Below are 21,955 nucleotides of genomic sequence, written 5' to 3'. Positions count from 1 at the left end.
TGGGAGCAAGCAGCTCTGAAAAGTCAAAAGCTGCTAAGCCAAAAGTGTCATCCCAGAGGTCCCAACAGACAAAACAGGATCTGGTTTTTACTCAAGGTCTTTTTTAGTGCCAAAGAAAATAGGGGACCTGAAGCCTAACCTGGATCTCCATTATCTAAACAAGTTCATAAAGAATTCCAAATTCTGGATGGTCACGGTTCAGTCCATTCTGCCATTACTCCATGAAGGTGACTGGGTGTGCCCTATAGATGTGAAGGATACATACTATCACATCAAAATGAACAGGTGATCCTGCAGATTCCTTTACTTTTGGCTCAGAGCCAGGCATTTCCAGTTCACAGCCCTGCCGTTCAGTCTCACCACAGCCCCTAGGGTGTTTACCAAATGTATGGCAGTGGCTGCAGCTCATCTAAGACTGCAGGGATTCAGGCTGTTTCCTTATTTAGATGACTAGTTCCTCACTGCTTTAACTAAGCATCTATTAATAACAGCCAGAGACCATCTTTTTCAGTTGACCTACTTTCTAGACATCACTGTAAATCTTCCAAAGTCCACATTTCAACTAGTACCATTCTTGGAGTTTATAGGGGCTCAGCTAGACACAATGAATCTTCGAGCATCCTTGCCATGGGGCAGAATTCTTTCTCTCAAATTACATGTCAATCAGATTATGTCTCATTCCTTTACTCCAACCAAACTGATTTTAAGAGCTCTGGGATTGATGGCCACAGCAATCACCTTGATTCCAACAGCTCATTTTTCACACAAGAATCCTGCAGTGAACCCTACAAGTGCAATGGTCCATCTTATACCAAACCCTTACGATTCTCAATAAAACTGTCCAAGGTGTGCAAGGATTCATTGGAGTGGTGGATCCAATCCAATGAGATCTGAGAAGGTTGTCCCTTTATCCTTCCTCTTCCCATTGCCATGTTGACCACAAACACCTCCCAGTTTGGGGGGGGGGTTACTTGGGATGGAGTGTTTAAGGCACATGGACCCCAGTAGAAACCACATTGTATTTAAATGTCCTGGAGATGACGGGGTCCTATTAGCATTGCAGGCCTTTCAGGACTCTCTTCCTCTGGGGACAATTCCTGTTCAAATGGACAATATGTCAGTGGTATGGTACATCAACAAACAGGGGCTAACCTGATCTTACCATCTTTGCTGAGAAACAATGAGAGTTTGGCAATGGGCAATCTCATCCAACTGCTTTCTAGTATTGACACACATTTGGGAAAATCACATGTTCTAGCGGACAGGCTCAGCAGAACTATTCTGATTCCTTACGAGTGATCTCTCAATCACTCAGTGGCAAACATGATATTCCTCAAGGGGGGTCAACCATCCTGCAATCTATTCACATCTCCCCTCAATAACCAGTGCAGCAGGCTCCTTGCCCTAATCACCCCTCAGGGACAGTCACGAGGAGATGTTCTAGTCCACATTTGGCATTCCGGTCATCTTTAAGCTTATCCTCCCCTACCCCTAATTCCAAAGTTTCTTCAGAAAGCTGTCAAGTTGAAGAGCAAAGTAATACTCATTGCTCCCTTTTAGCCTTGTCAGATTTGATTTCCCTTTCTATGGTCTCATCTACTATGTCTTCCTAGGACACTGGACCCCCAGTTCAGATCTCCTCTCACATGCATCAGGCATGATTCACCGGACATTCTAGTCTTCAAATTGACTGCATGGTTCTACAATTCCAATGATGGCTAGACATTCCAGGCTTCCCTCTCCTGTTCAAAGGATCTTGTTTTCATCTCAGAAACCCTTTACAAGAAAGATTTATAAAAGCAAATGGAAGAGATTTTCCTTATGGGCTCAACAGAGAGATTTGGATCCTTTCTCTGGTCTAATCCCTGTTTTAGAATTTCTAGCTTTAATTTCTCAAAGTAGGTCCAGTTTTTCTACTATTAAGGTTTAACTGGCTGCCATTTTGAATTTCCACACTGGAGATAATATTTTCTCTTTGGCATCATTTAAATTGTGTAAGGCTTTTCCTAAGGGCACATTTTTATTTAGGCCACCTATTAAAGACCCTGTACCACCTAGGAATCTTACTTTAGTGTTACAGGCTCAGATCCAGTCACCCTTTGAACCTTCTGCAAAAGTGGACCTCACATTTCTTTCTTGGAAAACAGTTTTTCTGGAAGCCATAACCTCGGCTAGGGAAGTCTCTAAACTCCAAGCACTCTCTTCTAAGCCGCCTTATTTGATCTTCCATAAGAACAGAGTGGCTTTATGTACAAACCCATCCTTTTTACCTAAAGTTGCTTCAGAAGGAATTATTAGTCAAGTCATCAATTTGTCTGTTTTCTTCTCAAAAATTGAAAATAAAGGAGAGTACATGCTACAATATTTAGATGAACATAGAAAATTTAATTTCTATTTTCATGGAATGAAGGAAATTAGGAAGACTGATCAATTATTCATTTCCTTTGCCAAAAAAAAGTTGGAAAGGCCTGTCTCAAAAACTACAACAGCCAAATATATTACTGATTGTATTTCTCATGTTTATTCCTTAAAAAGGTTTGACCTTGCCAAGACAACCAAAAGCTTATTCCACTAGGTCATTGGCTACATCATCTGCATTCTGATCCAGAACTTCACTGATATTTGTGTGGCTGCCACTTGATCTAAAGCTCATACTTCTGTGACTCTTTACAAATTTCACATCACCTACAGAAAAAGAAATGCGTTTGGCTCTGTGGTACTCAGGAATATTCTCCCATGAGAGCCTCCCAAGGTTACTGTAGCTGGGGACTCTGTCCCATTTGCTGAGGAATGAATGAAAATGACATCATCAGATTTTCAAGTTATGTACTTACCATAACTATGCATCTGTGTTGTTCATTTTCATTCTTCCTCAACTTCCTTCACATCTTCCCCTTTCCTTGTCTTTCTGAATGACCTGAGGCAATTTGTTAGAAAACTTTGTTCTTGTTTGAGCCCCCATTCTGTTCTTTTCTTCCACATATTGTTCTGTCAAAATGTGTTTAGAGGCAACAAACTCAATCTGAGGTAAAGCAGTAATGAGCTGCATTATGAGTAAAGGAAAGAGCTCAGGAGTCGGATCAAAGACTGCAAAAAGTGGCTGGGTCAGATCCGAGGATCGGATTTGAACACATTCAGTGAGGAAGAATGAAGACGAACAACACATGCATAATTATGGTAAGTACATAACTTAAAAATTTCCTGTGCTACCAAGCACAGTCTGCCCAATTTTACTTTTGGTTTTCTCATATTCTGCTACACCTCATAAATCCTTTGTGCTTTTATGGCCATCTCATTCATAAGACCCTAATTTAGTTATCACAAACATACATTTTTAAATTTTGTGGCACACTTTCTTATCACCATTTCTCCTAGAAAACCACTATAGGTATTTAGTGCCCTTTTGGTGAAGAAACTACTTTGCACTTTACTAAATCTCAACTTCTTACAGCATCATAATATATAGCTGTTGACACTTTAGATACTATTCACACTTGCTTTTAATTCACCTTATAGGCATTCTATATTTAAACTTCCCAACTTTACGTTTAATACACATTTTTTAAATAATATTTATTAATGTAACATATATATATATATATATATATATATATATATATATATATATATATATATATATATCATGTCTGCAGTTTTTAAAATCTTGGTAACAATAACAAAGCCAACAACAAACTTTATATGTAAAAATACTCCAAACCTCAGACCACATCTTCATGTCAATGGCTGGATGTGACCACTTAACCAATCTATTGTAGAACTTATGAAAGTCCTTAAACTCTGTTTTAGTAGTTGTTTTCCAGTGTACAGACAAGAAGGATAAAAATGTACAGACTACTGTACATAACCAAAAATAGGCAGTACTTCCTAATTGAATCTTCCAGAAAACAGACAAAAAAATGGAATTTAACATCAAAGAAATCCAATAAAGGTACAGGGAGTACCTAGGCTACACAATCCTGCACCTTCCTCCATACCACCCTGGGGACAATACTGCAAAAGATAAGTATAGGTAGCCCTTGGACTCTGGCAATGCCAGCACTGATCATCAGCCAAAAGTCTCTGCTGCTGCAACACCACGGGCATAAGGTGTCAATGATACAATAATATAGTAAAAGCAAATCTAGCCAGGGGGCCATCTGACATCGTGCATGATCATTAAACTTCATAACCACTCATATTAGGTTAGGAAGCAGGTCAACATACTATACCAAATACTGCATAGCTAACTGGGCATTATCCTTCAACAGCCCAAAATAAAAAAGCATAATTTTAACCTAGTTATGTTGTATTCTGGGGATTATCTAAAGTAATGTTATCTAGCCATAAGTCTGTAAATAAGGGTGAAGCTTGGAGATCCTATCCCCCTTGCCCCCATGGAATGAATAATATCCTTGAGCAGAAAAAGTGCCATCACTGGGCATGTAATGAGGGGAATTCAGCAATCACCTGAGACCAGGATTTGAAGGAGGACTGACATATATCCCAGACATCTTTAACAATGATGAGCCCTGTCTTAAGCCAATCGTCCCACCAAACAGTTTCCCTTCAACTCAGATATATGGGTTAAACCATAAAAAGGCATTGACTTGGACTTTCTTAGATGAAACCTTACAGGGCTCTTTCTCAATCCACAAATCCATATTACCCAGGCCCTAAGTCCTGTAAGATGGCACACTTTCTCTTTTGAGGACATTCAAAAAACAAAGTATGAGTTCAAACTCCAATCAGATCAAACAAGAAGGACCCCTTAATCTTGCATAAATAGAGCACATAATGGTCTTTCCATAGCTCATTAGATGTTGGACTCCAAACCTCCACTCTTCATGGGAATATGCAGCTTCTTGCAGGAAAGCTTCAGCTTCCTACCATCTCAGCTGTAAACAAAAATGAACTTCTGTAATCTCCTAATCAATGGGGAGAACAACAAGTGAGGCAGGCATCTTAACACAAACAGCACACTTGGGAGAAGAAAAAGTTGGGTAGCCTACATTCTAGTAAGAAAATGGAGGCAAGATTTCTTCCACCTCATAACAACTTGGCATGTGTATTCCACAAAAGGGGTACTGTTACACTCCTCCCACCTACTCATATCTGTATAGAAATGACTATCCAGATAAGATACCTCCTACAGAAAGACTGCAGGTACATTCCTTTCTCTTGATCTTGAGCAGGGCTGTTCTGATAAAATGGGAAAAAAATCAGTCTTTTTCCTGTTGATATCCAGCCTTGGACTGTGCAAAAATGAAAAAATAAGAAGTTATGTACTCACCATACCGTTCCATGTTTGTCGTCCATAATTACACCTTCATTCTTGCTGGTTGGGTTCTGAACCAAGCATCGGTTCTGACTCAGCTTATTGCTAAAGCTCAAGAGCTTCCACTGGCTCGAGACTATACCTTATCCCATCATGCTTAGTGTAGATTACCCAGATCTTGTCTGCAGACTACTAACATATTTTGAAATCCTATACAAAATCCCAATGGTAATAGTTATTAGCTTATGTCTTATGAGACAAGAAGGGAAGCAGAGAACACATTTCACAACCAATAAAATTTCCTCTCGATCCTCCAGGAGTGAAGGTTGGGGGAAAGAGGGTGGGACGCAAGAATGAAGGCGAGATAATGGACAAGAAACATGGAACATTATGGTGAGTACATAACTTCTTAATGTTATGTTGTCCCATCTCGCCTTCATTCTTGCTGTTGGGGACAGCAGCCCTAGGAACTTCTTTCTTGGGTGGCTCAAGGGAATAAATTCTTCAGAACAGTGGAACCAAAGGAAGCCCTGTTTTGGGAGGCCAAGTCTACTTTGTAATGAGTGATAAAGGTATGAAGATTGAGCCATGTGGCTGCATCACAGATTGAGTCCATAGGTAATCTGGCCTGAAAAGCAGCCGAAGTTGACATAGCTCTTGTTGAGTGGCATCTAATCTTTCCTGGCAGTTGTTTATGCTGAGAATTATATGCGTAGGTAATAGTGTCTGTAAGCCATTTTGACAAGGTAACTTTTGATATTGGTGCACCTTTTCTGTTATCTGAGAAGGAGATAAATAACTGGTCAGATTTTCTAAATTTGTTTGTTCTTTGCAAGTAGAAGTGTAACTGCCTGTGGACAGCCAGTTGGTGTAGCTTATATTGTGCCTTGTTGCCATAGTTTGGAAAGAAAACAAGCAGGTCAATGGACTGATTCAAATTGGCCTCAGAGCATACTTTGGGAAGGAATGAAGAATTTGTTCTAATAGAGACTCTGTCTTTGTGAAAAACTAAATAGGGATGGTGTATGGACTGAGCTTGAAGTTCTGAAACCCTCCTAGCTGAAGGAATGGCTATCAAAAAGACTGTTTTCCAGGTTAGAAATTTTAGTTGGCAAGATGAAGCTGGTTTGTATGGTGGGAGAAACAGAGTAGTCAGTACCAAATTAAGGTCCCAAGGAGGTGGTGGTTCCCTTATTGGAAGCCTTAGTAAAAATGTACCTCTCAGGAAGGCTTTGCACAATCTGTGAGACATTATTTTTGATCCCATGTCTCCTATGTGGTAGTTAGATATGGTGGCTAATTGTACTCATATGGTAGCTGCTGCTGCACCTTCATTAAAAATTTCTGCTAAGAAATCTAAAATTGTACTTACAGGGGCTGTGAAGGGATCTATGTGATTCTTGGAAGCCCAACAAGAAAATTTTTTCCATTTGCTAGCATAAAGCTTTCTAGTTGTTGTCTTATGAGATGAAACTAGAATGTGCCTCACTGCACGTGATATGTCGAGAAGCCTGGCTAAGACTGGAAGTGGAGCAGCTAATTTGTCAGTTTGAAGGTTTGGATAGAGGGATGGAACATTCCTGACTGATGAGTCAGAAGATCCGGTACCATGTCCAGAATCCACGGCCCTTCTCGGAGATGGGGGCCATGGGAAAGGAAACAGATTTGACAAGGCCAGTACAGAGCGATGAGTATTAACCTGCAACTCAACAATTTGGCTTTCTGCAGAACTTTGGGGATTAATGGAAATGAGCCCCAGGGGACAATTGTGAACAAGTTCATCCCTTGATGACTCCCCTGGAGGGGGATTTGGGCAAGGTAGCAGCTTCATTTGGTGTTCACGGATGTGGCAAAGAGGTCACAGCAAGGCTGGCCCCCACTTGCGAAAAATCTGATTCGCAATTGCCTGTTTTAGGGACCAATCATGAGGCATTAGAATTGCTCTGCTCAGTTTGTCCACTATCACTTTGGACCTCCCCAGAATATGCGCTGCAATCAGAAAACATTGAGAAGAGACTGCCCATTGCCATACTATTTGACCCTCTCAACACAGAGGTTAGGATCTGGTTCCACCTTGTTTGTTGATATACTACACTACCGACATATTGTCTGTCTGTATTGCAATCGTACCTGGTGGAAGAGAGTTCTGGAATGCCTGCAGCTCGAGAAGAACCCGCTCTCATCTCTAGGACATTGATATGCAAGTGGTACTTGTGCTCCTGCCAAGTTCCTTGGATAGTCTTTCCCAGATAATCCCCCCCACCCTATCTGGGAAGCGTCCATGGTCACTGTGGCTAATGGTTGAGGGAGAGTGAATGGCCTGTCTATAATTACTTGCATGGATTGAAGCCACCAGCATAGGTCTTTCTTGCAGGAGTCTGTAATGAAGATCTTGTGGGACATGGGTAACTCCTGCATGGACCACTGAGTGAAGAGTAGCCACTGTAGGACTCTCATATGTAGACGTGCCTGAGGTAATAATGATATAGCAGCTGCCATAGTGCCTAAGACCTTTAGAACAAACTTTGCCTGTACTTTCTTTTTCAAGAGCAAGATGGACACTTGATGGCACAGTGTCTGTACCCTGTTGTGAGGCAATTTTGCTACGATGTCTTCTGTGTTTAGGTCTGCTGCTCCTATGAATGTAATATGCTGTGATGGCAACAAGGCAGATTTTTCGAAATTTATGGTAAGGCCCAGTTCCGAGCATAGATGAATGATGGTATCTCTTGCTTTGGTTAGTAGATGCTTGGTGGTGGCGGTCAGGAGCCAGTCATCTAAGTATGGAAACATCCAGAATCCTAGACACCTCAGGTGAGCCGTGACTACTGCCAAACATTTGGTAAACACTTTGGGGGCTGTAGTGAGACCAAAGGGCAAAGCTCAAAATTGGTAATGAATGGCTCCCAGCAGAAAGCATAGATATCTCCTGGATTGCCTGTCCATTTTTATATGTACAAAACCAATGTAAAAACACCACGGCTCACAGGACGGTGGACCCACAAACGATCCCCAAACAAGGGAGAACAGCAAAGTATAAATACTTTAATAGAACATCCACAATCAGTCTCCACTGTAAACATTTTTATATGTAGTACACATCCTGAAGATCAATTGAGCACATCCAATTGTCTTGTCCCAGAAAAGGGAGTATCGACTGCAGTGTCACCATCCGGAACTTTGATTTTTTTAAGGACTTGTGCAGCCTGCTGAGATCCAATATGAGTCTCCAGTCCCCTGTTTTCTTTGGGACTAAAAAGAACCTTGAGTAAGTTCCAGATCCGATTTGGTCTGCAGGGACTTCTTGGACGGCTCTTTTTCTTAGAAACCTTTGTATCTCTAGGGTTGCTTGATTCCTTTGACTGGGTCGAATGTCTGGGACTGATCTTGTTTGTGGGGGTTGGGTGGAGAAGGCATGTTGTATCCCCTAGATATTATTGACTATACCCATTTTTCTTGGATGTTTAGTCAGGTTTTTGGGTACAGTGATAGTCTGCCCCTGACTGCCTCCAGAGGTGGACAGGTGGACCTCCTTTCAGTAGGGCTGGAAGAGTTTGCTAGAGAACGTATCTATGTCACCCTGATTTTCCAGACCCCCTCTGCCGCGAGGTCATCATCTTCCATTGTTATTTCCCCCTCTGCCCCTGGGGGAAAATTCACCATGTGCATCTGGCGAAGCTCTTTGGGATTTACGGAACCACATATTCCTGCCCTTCTGGCCCTTGGAATAAGGCCTGGTATGGAGGGAAAAACATACTCCCATGGCAGACAGAGTTTTGCCTTCTTGTTCGCACCTGGTCAGAGTCTCTAACTTTTGGCCCAAACAAGGACAAGCCATCAAAAGGAGCATTAATGAAGGAAAACTTGAAGGGCTCAGCAAACTCACAAAGGTACATCCAGGAATGCCCCCTCAGAGCAATTCCTGCACCAGCTGCCCTACTCGCACCATCAGCTGCATAAGAAATGAGCCATATAGAAGAGTTGACTACTAAATTTAAGGTAGCAAGTTAGGTGGCCACCTTGTCTGGAACCCCTCCAACTGTGGAATCTTGGAGGGTATCACCTAGCTCCTTTAGGAGATCCCTTTGAAGTCTGGTAAAATGGATCAAATAGTTCAGCAACCTGAGTATAAAGGCCGTTGATGAGAACATATGCTTCCCATACCTGACCATCGTTCAAGATTCCTTATTTGGCAGATGGACAGATGAAGAAGTCCCAGCTAATTCCTTTTTGGTGGTTGCCACCACCACCATAGCATCTACTGGGACATCTTTGTTTAAGGAATCTTTGTCAGATGGTGCTGTTATAAATTTGGTGGGCCTCCACTGAACAGGTTCCACAGATTCTGAAGAGCCTCATACCCTTTGACTAACAACGCTGAGGAGCTGATAGAAGGGTGGAGACACCCAAGAGGTGGAGGGTAGAGAACGATATGCCTCCAGGCATACGGACTCATCCTTAGAAGGGGTAATCCACCTCTTTGCTGCTTCAGGATCTCTAAGATGTCTGAGAAGGAGACATCTTCAGAGGGTGACCGTAGGGACCCTTCTGAATCATCTAAGTCCATATCTGAAATGACAGACTCCTCTGGGGCATCTAGATTTTTTCTCTTGCATGTTTTCTTCTGAGGGACCTCTCCAGAAGGGTCCTCTGAGGAGGTTTCAGAAGAGAGTGACTTACCCAATGGGGCATCCTGGGTCATCAGTTCTCTACACCTGGGGGGGGGGTAGAGAGGCAGATACCGGAACTTTTGGGGGAAGAGTGCTTGGATCCAAGAGTGGAGCTATCAGGGGTGACAGCACACTCCACATGACCTTGAAGGTACCACGACCTGGGCCCTTGGGAGTCTCTGGTTTGGAAGACCCAGGGGACTTATCCCATACCAAGGAGGTGGGCTCTAAGGCTGATGTAGGTGCCGAGCTCACCCGCGTTGATGCCCCAAGAGACAGATTCAGATCCAACAAAGGTCTGATCTGACTCTCCTCCCTGGACCCAATGGGGGAGCATTGGCTCCCAGACACTTTGACAGAAGATGGTACTAAAGATGTCAGAGTGGAAGTCAGGACCAAAAACCTGGGGTATGTCTCAGACCCAATGATTCCACCACAAAAACATCCAAACACTCCAGCTCCGAAACTGGAAAAATAGAAGAAGGGGCAGTGGCAGTTGTCAGTTCCAATTCCTTCTGGGCTGGACTCAAAAGGATCTTGGACAGAGCCAGAGTCCAAAACAACCTCCTGACCATCCGCTCCACAACATCATCTGACAGACTCCTGGCAGATCGGGATGGCGGGATCGAGGATTTGAAGCTTCCAGCCACCGACTGCAAAATAGGTGACTATGGAACTGAGGAGACCGGCTCCATCTATGGCTCTTAGTCAGTTCCAAAGAAACTGATGGAACGAAGGAGTTGTCTTTTCGGGCCCGAAAGCCTTCGGGTCCGAATTCGTGTCTTTAGCTAGCTTCTTTACCAGCTCAGAAGTAGGAGTCAAAGAAGAAGACGCTCTTTTAACTGACTTATCCGATTTTGGGGATTAAGAAGATTTGAAGGAGGTCTGGTTCCCTTCTAGTGCCTCAGAAAAGAGTACTTTAAGCAATCCCCTGACTATAAGCTTGGTTTTGCATTCCTGCAGGACCCTGGAACTAAAACCGTGACAAATGGAGCATGTGTCTTGAAGGTGTACTGCACCCAAACAGTAGACACAACTAGTGTGCTCATCGGTCAATGACATTTTTTGTGAACAGGAATCATACTTTTTGCAGCTTGACTGTGTCACTTCTTTTCCTTCCTTGGACATAGTGGTAACCAACAATAACAACAAACTGCCCAGGAATCTAGATTAATAATAATAAGTTTAACTATGAAAATGATGAAAATTATCAAACTATTAAACACACCACATTAGTAAATAGTAACTGTAAATATATATATATATTTTCTACTTTAATTTTTTTTTTTTTTGAACAGTCAGGCAGGGAAGAGAAAAAGGCTAGAGGAGAGGTCTCTAACTAAAACGATGGTCTCCTCTAGCCAGTGGAGACGTCTCTAATTTAAACACTGAAACCTCTTTAGGAAGGGGACAGAAGTAGAAGGGGAGCCCTCTAATTTAAATGGGCAAGGAAAAAAATTGCGAACCCTCTCACTTAAATGGGATCGTTAAAGATAAGAGAACATTTTTATTGAAAACAGGATAGGCAGCTATAGGCCTGATGAAAGCGACAACCAACCACAAACAAACGCAACAAGCAAAAAACTAGTAATTTAGCACAAGTGAAACCTAAAACACAGTAAATAACTGCAACAATGATTATCCCACAAAATTATGGAGAAACAGAATATTGAAAAAAATATTTTCACTTAGACTGAGCCTAGTGAGAAGCACCCAATCTAGTTTAGCAGCAAACGAGATCTGGCTAAGCATGATGGGATAGGGTATAGCCTCGAGCCAGTGGAAGCTCTTGAGTTTTAGTAATAGGCCGAGTCAGAACCGATGCTCGGTTCTGAACCCAACCACCAAAAATGAAGGTGAGATGGGACAACATAACATCAAACTCCTATGAAACCAGTACAACATACCTCAAAGGGTCACAAATCCACACAGCACAATCATCAGCAAAACAGGCTGTGACTGAGTGACATTTTGCCCTCAACTTAATACAAGCAGATTGTAATTTCACTGAGAGATACCTGTCAATTACAGATGCAACAAGTACTATCATAATGGGGACAGAGTGCACCTCTTCCAGGTCCCACTACTTAAGAAAAAGAAAAAAGGGTCTGAGAGTATACCACCTGGGAAAATTTGGGCTGAAACGTATGTATACAGCAACTTTGCCCAATCTATAAATTCTGATGGATCCCATAAAGTCTCAGAACTTCCCATAAAAAACTGACAGTTCACAGTATCAAAGGCTTTATGAAAAGTAATTACGAAATGCTCCTGCCTTGATTCCTTGTAACTGGCATATCCTCATTAATGTAGCCCAAATACTGACAACATCCTGACCCCCTTGTCTACCCTTGGTAAAACCCAAATGATTGCATTGTACTATCTTATCTAATACTGTTTCTAACCACATGGCCATGACTTTGGCAAAAATCTTTGGTTCCCTATTAAGCAAAGAGATATGCCTATAACTTGATACCTCCAAGGGGTCCGTGTGTGACTTCTGGATCACTATAACCAAATCCCTCATAACTGATGGAGGAAACACTTAAATGAGTCAGTATTCTGGAACAAGTACCATGCGGGACAGAAAGCACAGCATTATGCTACTTATAAAAAATCATTGCCTAACCCATCCAGCCTGGGTGCATTCCCACTTGGCAATGCCATAATGGCTCATTTGATTTCCAGCACCATAAGGGGGTCCAACAATGAGGACTATGCCTCAGGTGGGACCTATGATCAATGAATGATATCTATCCATGAAAAAATCCTCTTCCCCTGCACAGCAGGCCAAATTAGCTGTCAACACATACTCTTTCAGGAGGATGCCATACATCCATCATGTGTCTACCTGAACTGCCCTATGTGATCCTTAAGTGCCAAAATTTGCACTTGCTTTCCATGCCAGTAAAAAGTCAGATGTTATCCCTATGTCCCAGAACAAAAACTTAAACTTCTCTAATTTCTCATGGATATAAATAGACTGCAGCTGTTTTATCTCATGTTTTAGTATCTTAATGTGCCATAAGAGACTGGTGGAGTGGTTGCATTGTTGCCTCAGAGCAAGAGGATCTCCGGTTCGATTCTTAGCTGTGGTGCCTTCTGTGCAGAGATTGCATGTCCTCCCTGCATTCATGTGAGTTTCTTCCCACGTTACAAACACATGCATCTGGAACATTTCTCCCCAGGCCTCTTCTGAAAATTGTAAATACAACAGGATACTGATGTACTGGACTCCAAATCAAAACAACAGTACTGAAACCAATAGTTTATTCTAGCACCTCAGTAAAACACCTTCATTGAGTCCAGGACATCGGTATCCTGTTGTATTTATAATAAGTGGAAAGGAGAGGTGTTGTTGAAAACTCTTCTGAAATTTGGCTTTGTTCCAAGTTAGACTTTCCCGGTAAACAAATGTTAAATAAAATAATAAATAATAAAACAATCACTTTCTTTAAATCTAGATTTGACTTCCTCTATCTCATATTCCATTCTATCTAACCCAGTACTTGTAGCCTTTTAGTATTCCCCCTGTGCTTGTCATGCAAACGATCTACATTTAAGCTTACATTCATCCCAGTTAGAAAATACATTAGGCCCTTGCAAGAATATGCTTCCCCAAAACCATTTGCAGCTTTAAGATTTAGCAAAAGAGCATCAAACTTATAAATAAAGGTTCTAGCCATCCTACTGCCAGGGATATATCTAACTGAGACCATAGCAATATTACACAATGTGGAAGGGGAAATCTCAGAGGTAAAAAGTTAAGCTAACATTTCCTTGTTCACTAACCAGTACTCCAACTAATTTGTAATCCCTATAGCATAATAAATATAATCTGACCACCACTAGATTCAACACTCTCCAAGCATCAAGTAAGCAAATTCTTCCATAAAAACACTGAGGACTCTAGAATAATTTGGAAGACGCATCCCCAACCCCAAAAGATTCTAAGTACTTGCCCCTGACCACATTAAATTACCCCAACATTCAGCCCCATCTCAGGCTGCCAGACAGATTTGACTGTGTCACTCATGCAATTGATTATGTCATGATCATTGTGACATTGCGAGGTATTGCCAGCTATTCCAGGAGAAGTGGGCGGTGGATTTGTAACAAATGCCAGCACAGCTAGCTGGAATTCAGTAAAGAATTATATATTATTTGAATGTCAAACTGTTTTGTAAAGTTGCTTGTGTTAAAAATGTACCAACAGAATTAAATATATATATATATATATATATATATATATATATATATATATATATATATATATATGAATAGAGGATACTGGAAGAGAAGACGTTAAGCTCAGCTCCAGCTAAATTTGTAAAATAGTAAAAAATTAAACTACTGGGCCTCGGCCATAAAGATGTTATCTCACAGTTTTGAATGAAGCCAGACACACAATGTCTGTAAGAGGCAGAATAATACATGCAGACCATCATTAAAACAAGATAAATACAATATTGTGTAACAATGAAACACGTTGATGTTAAAAATGAGCGAGTCAGCTACTCACTCAGAAAACAAATATGGAATATTCAAACAGTTGATAAGACGGAAGTCAGGAAGGCAGAGGATGGTGAGAAATATTGCTTTTTTTTAGAGGTGATAAGTAGAGTAAATATGGGAGAAAGAAATAAGGAGGGAAAGCAAGACTAAGAGTACGACAAATGACAAATTGAAAAGGAGATGTAGGGCATACATAGGTATTAGAGGAGAAGAAGCTACAATTATTAAGTCAATAAAAATGATGTGAATGCCTATGGTGAATCTTTAAGTACGTTCTCAAAACACGGTCTGGTTAAGAGACTTGCTCAAGGTCACACAGCAGGCAAATGAAGACTGAGGGAATCAAACTTTGTATCAAAGGAGGAATATTATTAAAATTTAACAGCCTTAATCCTCTCTGTCAGCGGCCCAACAATCCTACCAGTTTTTGTACCACTTCTTAGTTATTCTTCCATCAATGCACTTTTTGACACCTAACCATCAAACATCCTACTGACTTGGAACTCACCCTCCCTCCTTTATCCTTTAATCAAAATGAAGGTCACAATAAAACTATTCCCATTATTTCAGATTCTTTACCTCATGTTGCAGATCCCTTACCATATTCTCCCAGCACTCTTAGAGACAGATTTATTTCATCAATATATTTGAAAAGTGCCTCTCTCACTCCTTAACTCCCCCAGCTGGTTTCCTTTCCACTTCTATTTTGCCTTTCTTTACTGTACCCGTCAACATTATTCCTCGAGTCTTCTCACTCTTTTTTTCCTTCACATATGCCCTCTTCTTACCTATTACAACACTGGACAATCCACTGCAAGCCTAAAATAGCTGCTTTCTTTTCCCTACTGTTTTCTTCACACTGCAGCAAATTTATTTCCGAATCCCCCTTTTAGTATCACCCATAACTTCTGGTAAACTCCATGTGCTTGTTATTCTTAATCCTGTTATTTGCTCTGCTTGCAAACAAATGCAGCAAGTTAGGTTTACACAATATGTGCATGCCATAACATGCACCAATTTCTACAAGAACTGAAAATGTGAACAATCAGCTGTCATAATACATTAAATATGTTAATTTTCCCTTGTGTCTGTTAATGAGTGCTGTATATTAGCAACATATTTTCTGGAAAACTACATTCACAAGAAATCATGGATTTTACTCTGTGCATGCGTGTGACTTTACAAACACCAAGGGTAAATAAATGTAAATTTGCAAGTTAAAATAAAAGCAAAACTGTTTCTACCTGTGCAGTTCCTGACTTTCAAATATAGCAAGCCATAGCATGCTGTGAGCAACATCTATGCATTTTTGTTAACCTAGCTTCTGACTGCTAAAAGGATCCAGTAAAGCACCTACTGTGAATTCAGAAAATATGTGTCCCTCTAAACAAGCACTAAAACAAAACACTGTGAGATGTAGTAAGTCTAAACTAAAATTAACACTGCATAGGTTCATAGGTTCGCAGGCAGGTACTAGGCTATTGGACCTAGGGCCTATATAAGCCTAGCTAAAAAGGTACCCTGGCTTTTGCCACCCAAGAAAATTATTTTCCTGTGCCCCTGTCGAGCAGAGCCACAGAAGTGATCCCCAGGGTGAATTTCCTATCTCCCATCCAATCATTAAGATTTTTCTTGAAGAGTGCTAATGAGGAGCTTTGTTTGATATAGATAGGTAGTTTGTTCCAGAGTATGGGAAGTCTCTGGGACAGGAATCTATCTCTCCAGCGTGTTCTGTTTATTGTGGTGACAAGGTTTAGGTCCCTAGAGCGTGTAGCGCGAGGGACTGGGATTTCTTTAAGTGGAGCATGTCCAACAGCTCTGGGTTTGACATAGCTTTGTATGTTAGGCAGAGATCGCCTCTGAGAAGGCAATATGTGATGGAGTAAAGCTGGAGTTTTTTGAGACGGTCTGCATAGGGCATCTGTTTGAGGATGGTAATCCTCTTTGTGAGGTATTTCTGCAGCATTTCCAGTTGTTGTAGATGTCTTGTGAGGTACATACCAAAAAGGGCGCTATATTCTATAATGGGTCTAATGAGTGACAAGTAGAGGGGAACAATTACGTCTTTTTCCTGGATGAGAAACCTTTTGTGATGAGGTATGCCACATAGAAGGATTTCCTGACTACTGTGGTGATGTGATTATCAAAGGAGAGACTGTCCACCTGTGTCCCAACGTCTTTTATCACTCTTTTGGTGTTAAGTAGACTACTGCCTATGTGGTAGTTCATGAGTACAGAGTTTTTACCAAAAGGGATAACAATGCACTTTTTGGCATTGAGCTTGAGGCCATGACTTTGACACCAGGCATTTGTCTCAGTGAGGCCCTTTTGTAGGGTGTCCACATCATTAGGAGTTTCGATTATGGCACCTAGTTTGCAGTCATGTGCGAACTTCATTAGCCAAAGACCTTCTGTGTTAGCCTGTACTTCAGAAAAGTAGATACCAAACAGGAGAGGACCCAGGACTGGACCTGTGGTACTCCACTTGTCACTGGTCTGAAGTTGGATTTGGAGTCTGCTGCTTTCACAGTGTGGGTTCTGTCAGTGAGACAGTTATCAACCCATCTTGTGACATAGGGATTTATACCTAGTTTAGTGAGCTTATCTATAATTCCAGAGAGGGGGATGGTGTTGAAAGCCTTAGCGAGATCTAGATAGGCTGTGTGAACCACCTTACCCTCATCTACGGCTTTGGTGACTGCTTCAAAGGAGTCCATCAGGTTTAGGAGACATGATCTGCCTTTTACAATCCCAAACTGGGTGGGGGGACCAGACTTTGAGATTACCAGTATCATTGTTTATAAGTTCCATGATGTTATGCTCCATAGCCTTGCAGACCAGGCTTGTCAGACTAATGACAACCTTACCCTCATCTACGGCTTTGGTGACTGCTTCAAAGGAGTCCATCAGGTTTAGGAGACATGATCTGCCTTTTACAATCCCAAACTGGGTGGGGGGACCAGACTTTGAGATTACCAGTATCATTGTTTATAAGTTCCATGATGTTATGCTCCATAGCCTTGCAGACCAGGCTTGTCAGACTAATGGGACGGTAGTTCCCGGGGTCCATGGTGGCTCCCCCTTTGTGGATTGGGATAGCCGTCGCTGTGCACCATTCAGTGGGCACACAGTTTGAGGTGAGGCTATGTTTGAACATGGTACTTAGGTGGGGTGCCAGCTCATTCTGTAGTTTGTGTAGAATGCAGCCTGGGATGTTGTCAGGTCCCATGGATGCTGTGTTCTTGGCTTTGGAGAGTATGGTTTTTACCTGTGCAGCCATGATTACAGGAACTTTGCATTCTTCCGATAAAGAGATGGGCCCTTTAGGGGGTGAGAGGGGGGTAAAGTTAGCACTGAACCTATCTGGTAGGATGTTGGCAATATCAGTTGGTTCTGTATATTAAGTGCCATTGTGCTGTAAACTCAAGGTAGATCTGAGTGCTGCCATTGAGATTCTTGACATAGCTATAGAATGCTTTGTGGTTGTCTTTAGAATCAGTCGCGATTTTGTTTCCATAACTAGCTTTGGAGGATTTTATAAAGGATCTCAGCTTCTTACTGAGGCTGACCAGTGAGTTCCTCCAATCGTGGGATTTTACTCTTTTTTGCAACAGTTCTTTCTTCTGTTGTAGAGTTTATTCATGGCAGGGGACCACCAGATTGGCTTCCTTTTCTTGTAGGATAGCATCTTGGTTCTGTTAGGGATTGCACGATCCATGCACTTGTGTAAGTGCTTATAAAGTGCATTTGTGTAGGATTCAGCAGTCGTACCTCTATTGTCCATCTGGATGGGTGTCGTGAAGTTTGCCACTTCTGTCTTAAAAAGCGTGAAGTTGGCTTTGGAGAAATTTTTTACAGTTGTTTCCCTAATGGGGGGTGGGTGCGGGATGTGGATGCCTAGGGTGATTAGCTTGTGGTCGGATCTGACCAATGAGGAATTGACCTTTAGTGTGGTACACCATTTGCCCATGTTGGTAATGACCGGGTCTAGGATACTGCTGCCCCTGGTGGGGGTGTGGATAAGTTAATCCAAGGCACTGGAATTTATGAATTTCAGAAAACGTTGAGCAAAAGAGTTGGTACATGAGTAGTTTTCCCAGTTAATGGTGGGGTAGTTGAAATCGCCCATTATTAGGGTGTTAGGTTGTACCCTAATATTTTGCAGTGTATCAAGAAATAAGGAGTCGGAATCCTGGGGCATGGATGGGGATCTGTAGCAAGCTACAATTTGGATTGTGGTCTTGCCCAGATTTAGTTGCACTTGGATAATCTCGGATGTATTATGCTAAGCAACTAGCCTGGAGGTGTGGATATCCTTATTGAATATGGACACTCCTCTGCCTTTAGTGTTTCGGTCCAGGTTAGGTGGACAAAAGGTGTGGTATGAATTATAGCCTGGTAATACAGGGGTGCTCTCTGGTGCCTTGAACTAGGTCTCTGTCACTTCACAGATGTCAATTTTCTCCATTTTAAGGAGTGCCTCGAATGAGTGCATTTTGAGGTTTAGACTTCTAGCATTGAGTAGCATTACCCTCAGCTTTTGCTTGCTTGTACCTGTTGCGGTGGTGAATTTGTCATTTGAACCTTGCCTAAAAAAGGCAATACATGGGTGGCAAGAGCCTTAGCTAGTATCCAGAATCCCAAGGGTGACAGGTGCAGACCATCTCTGGCAAAGCACCGTGGTTTGTCGATCATGTCATTCCAGGCAGACAGATACTGGCTCCCCTTAGAATGACACCATAAGCTTAGCCAATTGTCAAAGTCAATCATTTTGTCCTTGTACTGTGGTATCATTCTGGGTGATGGCAGGATGCTACTCAGGGCTAGGGTCATACCTGCCTGGGCTGCAAGGTTGGACAGCTCCTCCATGTCTCTTTTCATGTAGTCCAGAGAGGTATATCTCAGGTCATTCACACCAACATGGACAATGCCAGAGTCGTATTTGTGTTTGTTGTGGAGTGACCTGAGTGTGTGCATTATGTGGCGGATCCTGTCACCCGACAGGCAGCTGACAGTAACTTTCTCCTTGTTTAGCCTGGTGAGTGGAACATCAGTGTGCCTGACTATAGAGTCACCTATGACTAGAGTGTTGGGTACATTGTTATGCCTTATGGGCTGTGGTTGAGTGGCACACTGAGTTTGTGGGCTGTGTGTCATTTGGGTTGTGTTGGGGGGTAAAGATTGCTTGCATTTCTGCTTTGGAGGTCCCTGTTACTTGGGCAGGTTTTTACTGAGAGCTTCAGCGAATGTAGGTGTGTATTTTGTGTTTCTATGTGTGTGTTTTGGTGGTGTAGGTTTTGAGAGACTATGTGATGAGTGTGGTGTGGTGCAAGTGTTTACCTTCTCCTCTTGACTGTCTAGTCCAGTCTTGGGTGCAGACACCTTTGCTTCCAGTTTGGCTATAGAAGTGCATCTCTCACAGGTTGTAGTGTTGGGTGGTAGAAGAAGAGTGTTGTCTGTGTACATGAGGCAATTGCTGCATTGCCGCAAGATGGCCAGATTCATCAGGTAGACAGGAGAAAACACTGGGAGCTGACCCTTAGACATGCCTGGATAGGTGCTTATTTATTAAGTACTAAAAAAACTGTTTTCCTCTAGACAAGTGAGGAAAGCTGAGTGCTGTAGTAATTTGTAGCTTACTTAATGCTTACAACGAGTTCTGAACAAGTGTTGAGCTCAAAGAAACAGATTTGATTGCTAAAACTAAAAAAAATGGCTAGTTCTAAAGGAAAATTCGAACAGCAGACTTTATGGCGCCGTGAATAGTTTAACCCTAGCTAAGCGGCGATGCATAAAGTTTTTTTTTTTTTTTTTAGATGTCCTTTACAAAAATAGAATTCAATAAAAACATAAAACATTACAAAAACACTGCTTTCATGTTCACAAAGTACAGATCAAGTAAATTAAAACAGCAAAATAAAGTAAAGCCAAAATGAACAGAGTGTTTTTTTATTGTCAAGTATCCATACCGCACCTCATTAAGCCACTGCTGCTTTTCTTGCCTTCTGTTTAATTTCTAGTCCCACCACTCTGATTGAGATGCACTTGGGAAAACAAGTAGCAGCTGGCTAGTTTTAAATTTAAATTAAGAAATAATTCCTTTTTAAAAAAGATGTTTTATTGTTTTTATGTTATGCCTTGTAATATCAAAAGAGAAAAAGAGAAAATGCATTCTTTCCACTCCTCTCTGTGTGCACCTCCAAAGTATATGGGCACCACCACAGAAATATTACATGACATTTCTCTCCTTATCAAAAGATTCCTGTCCCTCTTATACTCGGCTCATTGGCTAAGCCTTGCCCTCTAACCAGCAGCAGCAGCAGGTTTTATTTCTTGCTACGACACAGCAGCTAGCTTGTGGGGCATACAGGATATCTGAAGACCAAAAACTAAACTACAGAATGCAAGATGGTCTTTATTAAATGTGAATAGCCATTTCACACCTTCCCCCATGGAAAAAATAAAATAATAAAGGTTACCATCTAACTTGCAGATTTCACATATCCTAGCAATTTGCTCAACATAGTGAATAATTAAATTTATCGTGATTAAGGATTATGGTTTGTGTGAAGTGTTTAAATGCTAAAATGTAACAACTCAATTCAGTAGCAAACAATACAGCAGACTTTGAAAAATGAGACAAAGACATTTCTACCGCAGTAAAAGAAAAAAATGTGAAAAAGAATCTTATAAATTTAGCAACAGCTAATTGTATCTGTTCTGCACTGATCAGTAATTAGGATTTAATTTAAAATGTATTTCAAAATTACAGAAAAAACAAACATTTGTTAAACAAAACAAAACAGAACATGTTCATGTAGAAAACAGTCTTAGCATGAGCAACAGTAAACTTCTATTCCATTGAACCTCACATTTTCTGAAAATGCATTTGGTAACCCAATAAACTACAAGAAGTATGCTGGAACTCATAATTAAGCAGCATATACTGTAGCACCAAAACCAAAACACTCTTACATTGAAAACAGACTTAGCATGAGCAACAGTAAACGGGCCTTTCCTTGAAACTCACATTTATTGAAAATACAGCTGTCAATCAATTAAACTACAAGAGATGTAGTCAAATAGCATAAAGTGAAGCAACAATTAGTGGCTGTGTACAGGGTGAGGGAATTCAAAAGACACGTGTAACACATTTGTTAACAGCCGGTGACAGTCCAGTGCACAAGTGTTTCTTTTCAGAAGAAGCCCAGGATTACCATCTGGTGAAGTGACTTGGTCAGAATTACACAGAAGACAAACAAATGCTGTGGGAAATCAAACACTGCACTACAGAAGGCAGCACACTGACAGCTCACATACTTATCTGAATTAAGTGCCAGATAAGCTGTTGTGGCCCACAAAATGTGAATTTCAGGTCTATATTACATTGCCGAAAGGGATGTTCATCGAATGCCTTTTCATCGACACGTAAACACCAAATTACCAAAACTGTGAATGGCCACATAAGCAAATTTTTTTCCACAGGGGGAAAAAA

This window comes from Protopterus annectens, chromosome 9.part0 (genome assembly GCF_019279795.1).
Source record: "Protopterus annectens isolate FY-2018-M chromosome 9.part0, PAN1.0, whole genome shotgun sequence".
In the NCBI taxonomy this organism is placed as follows: Eukaryota; Metazoa; Chordata; order Ceratodontiformes; family Protopteridae; genus Protopterus; species Protopterus annectens.
This window is presented reverse-complemented; position numbering follows the sequence as displayed.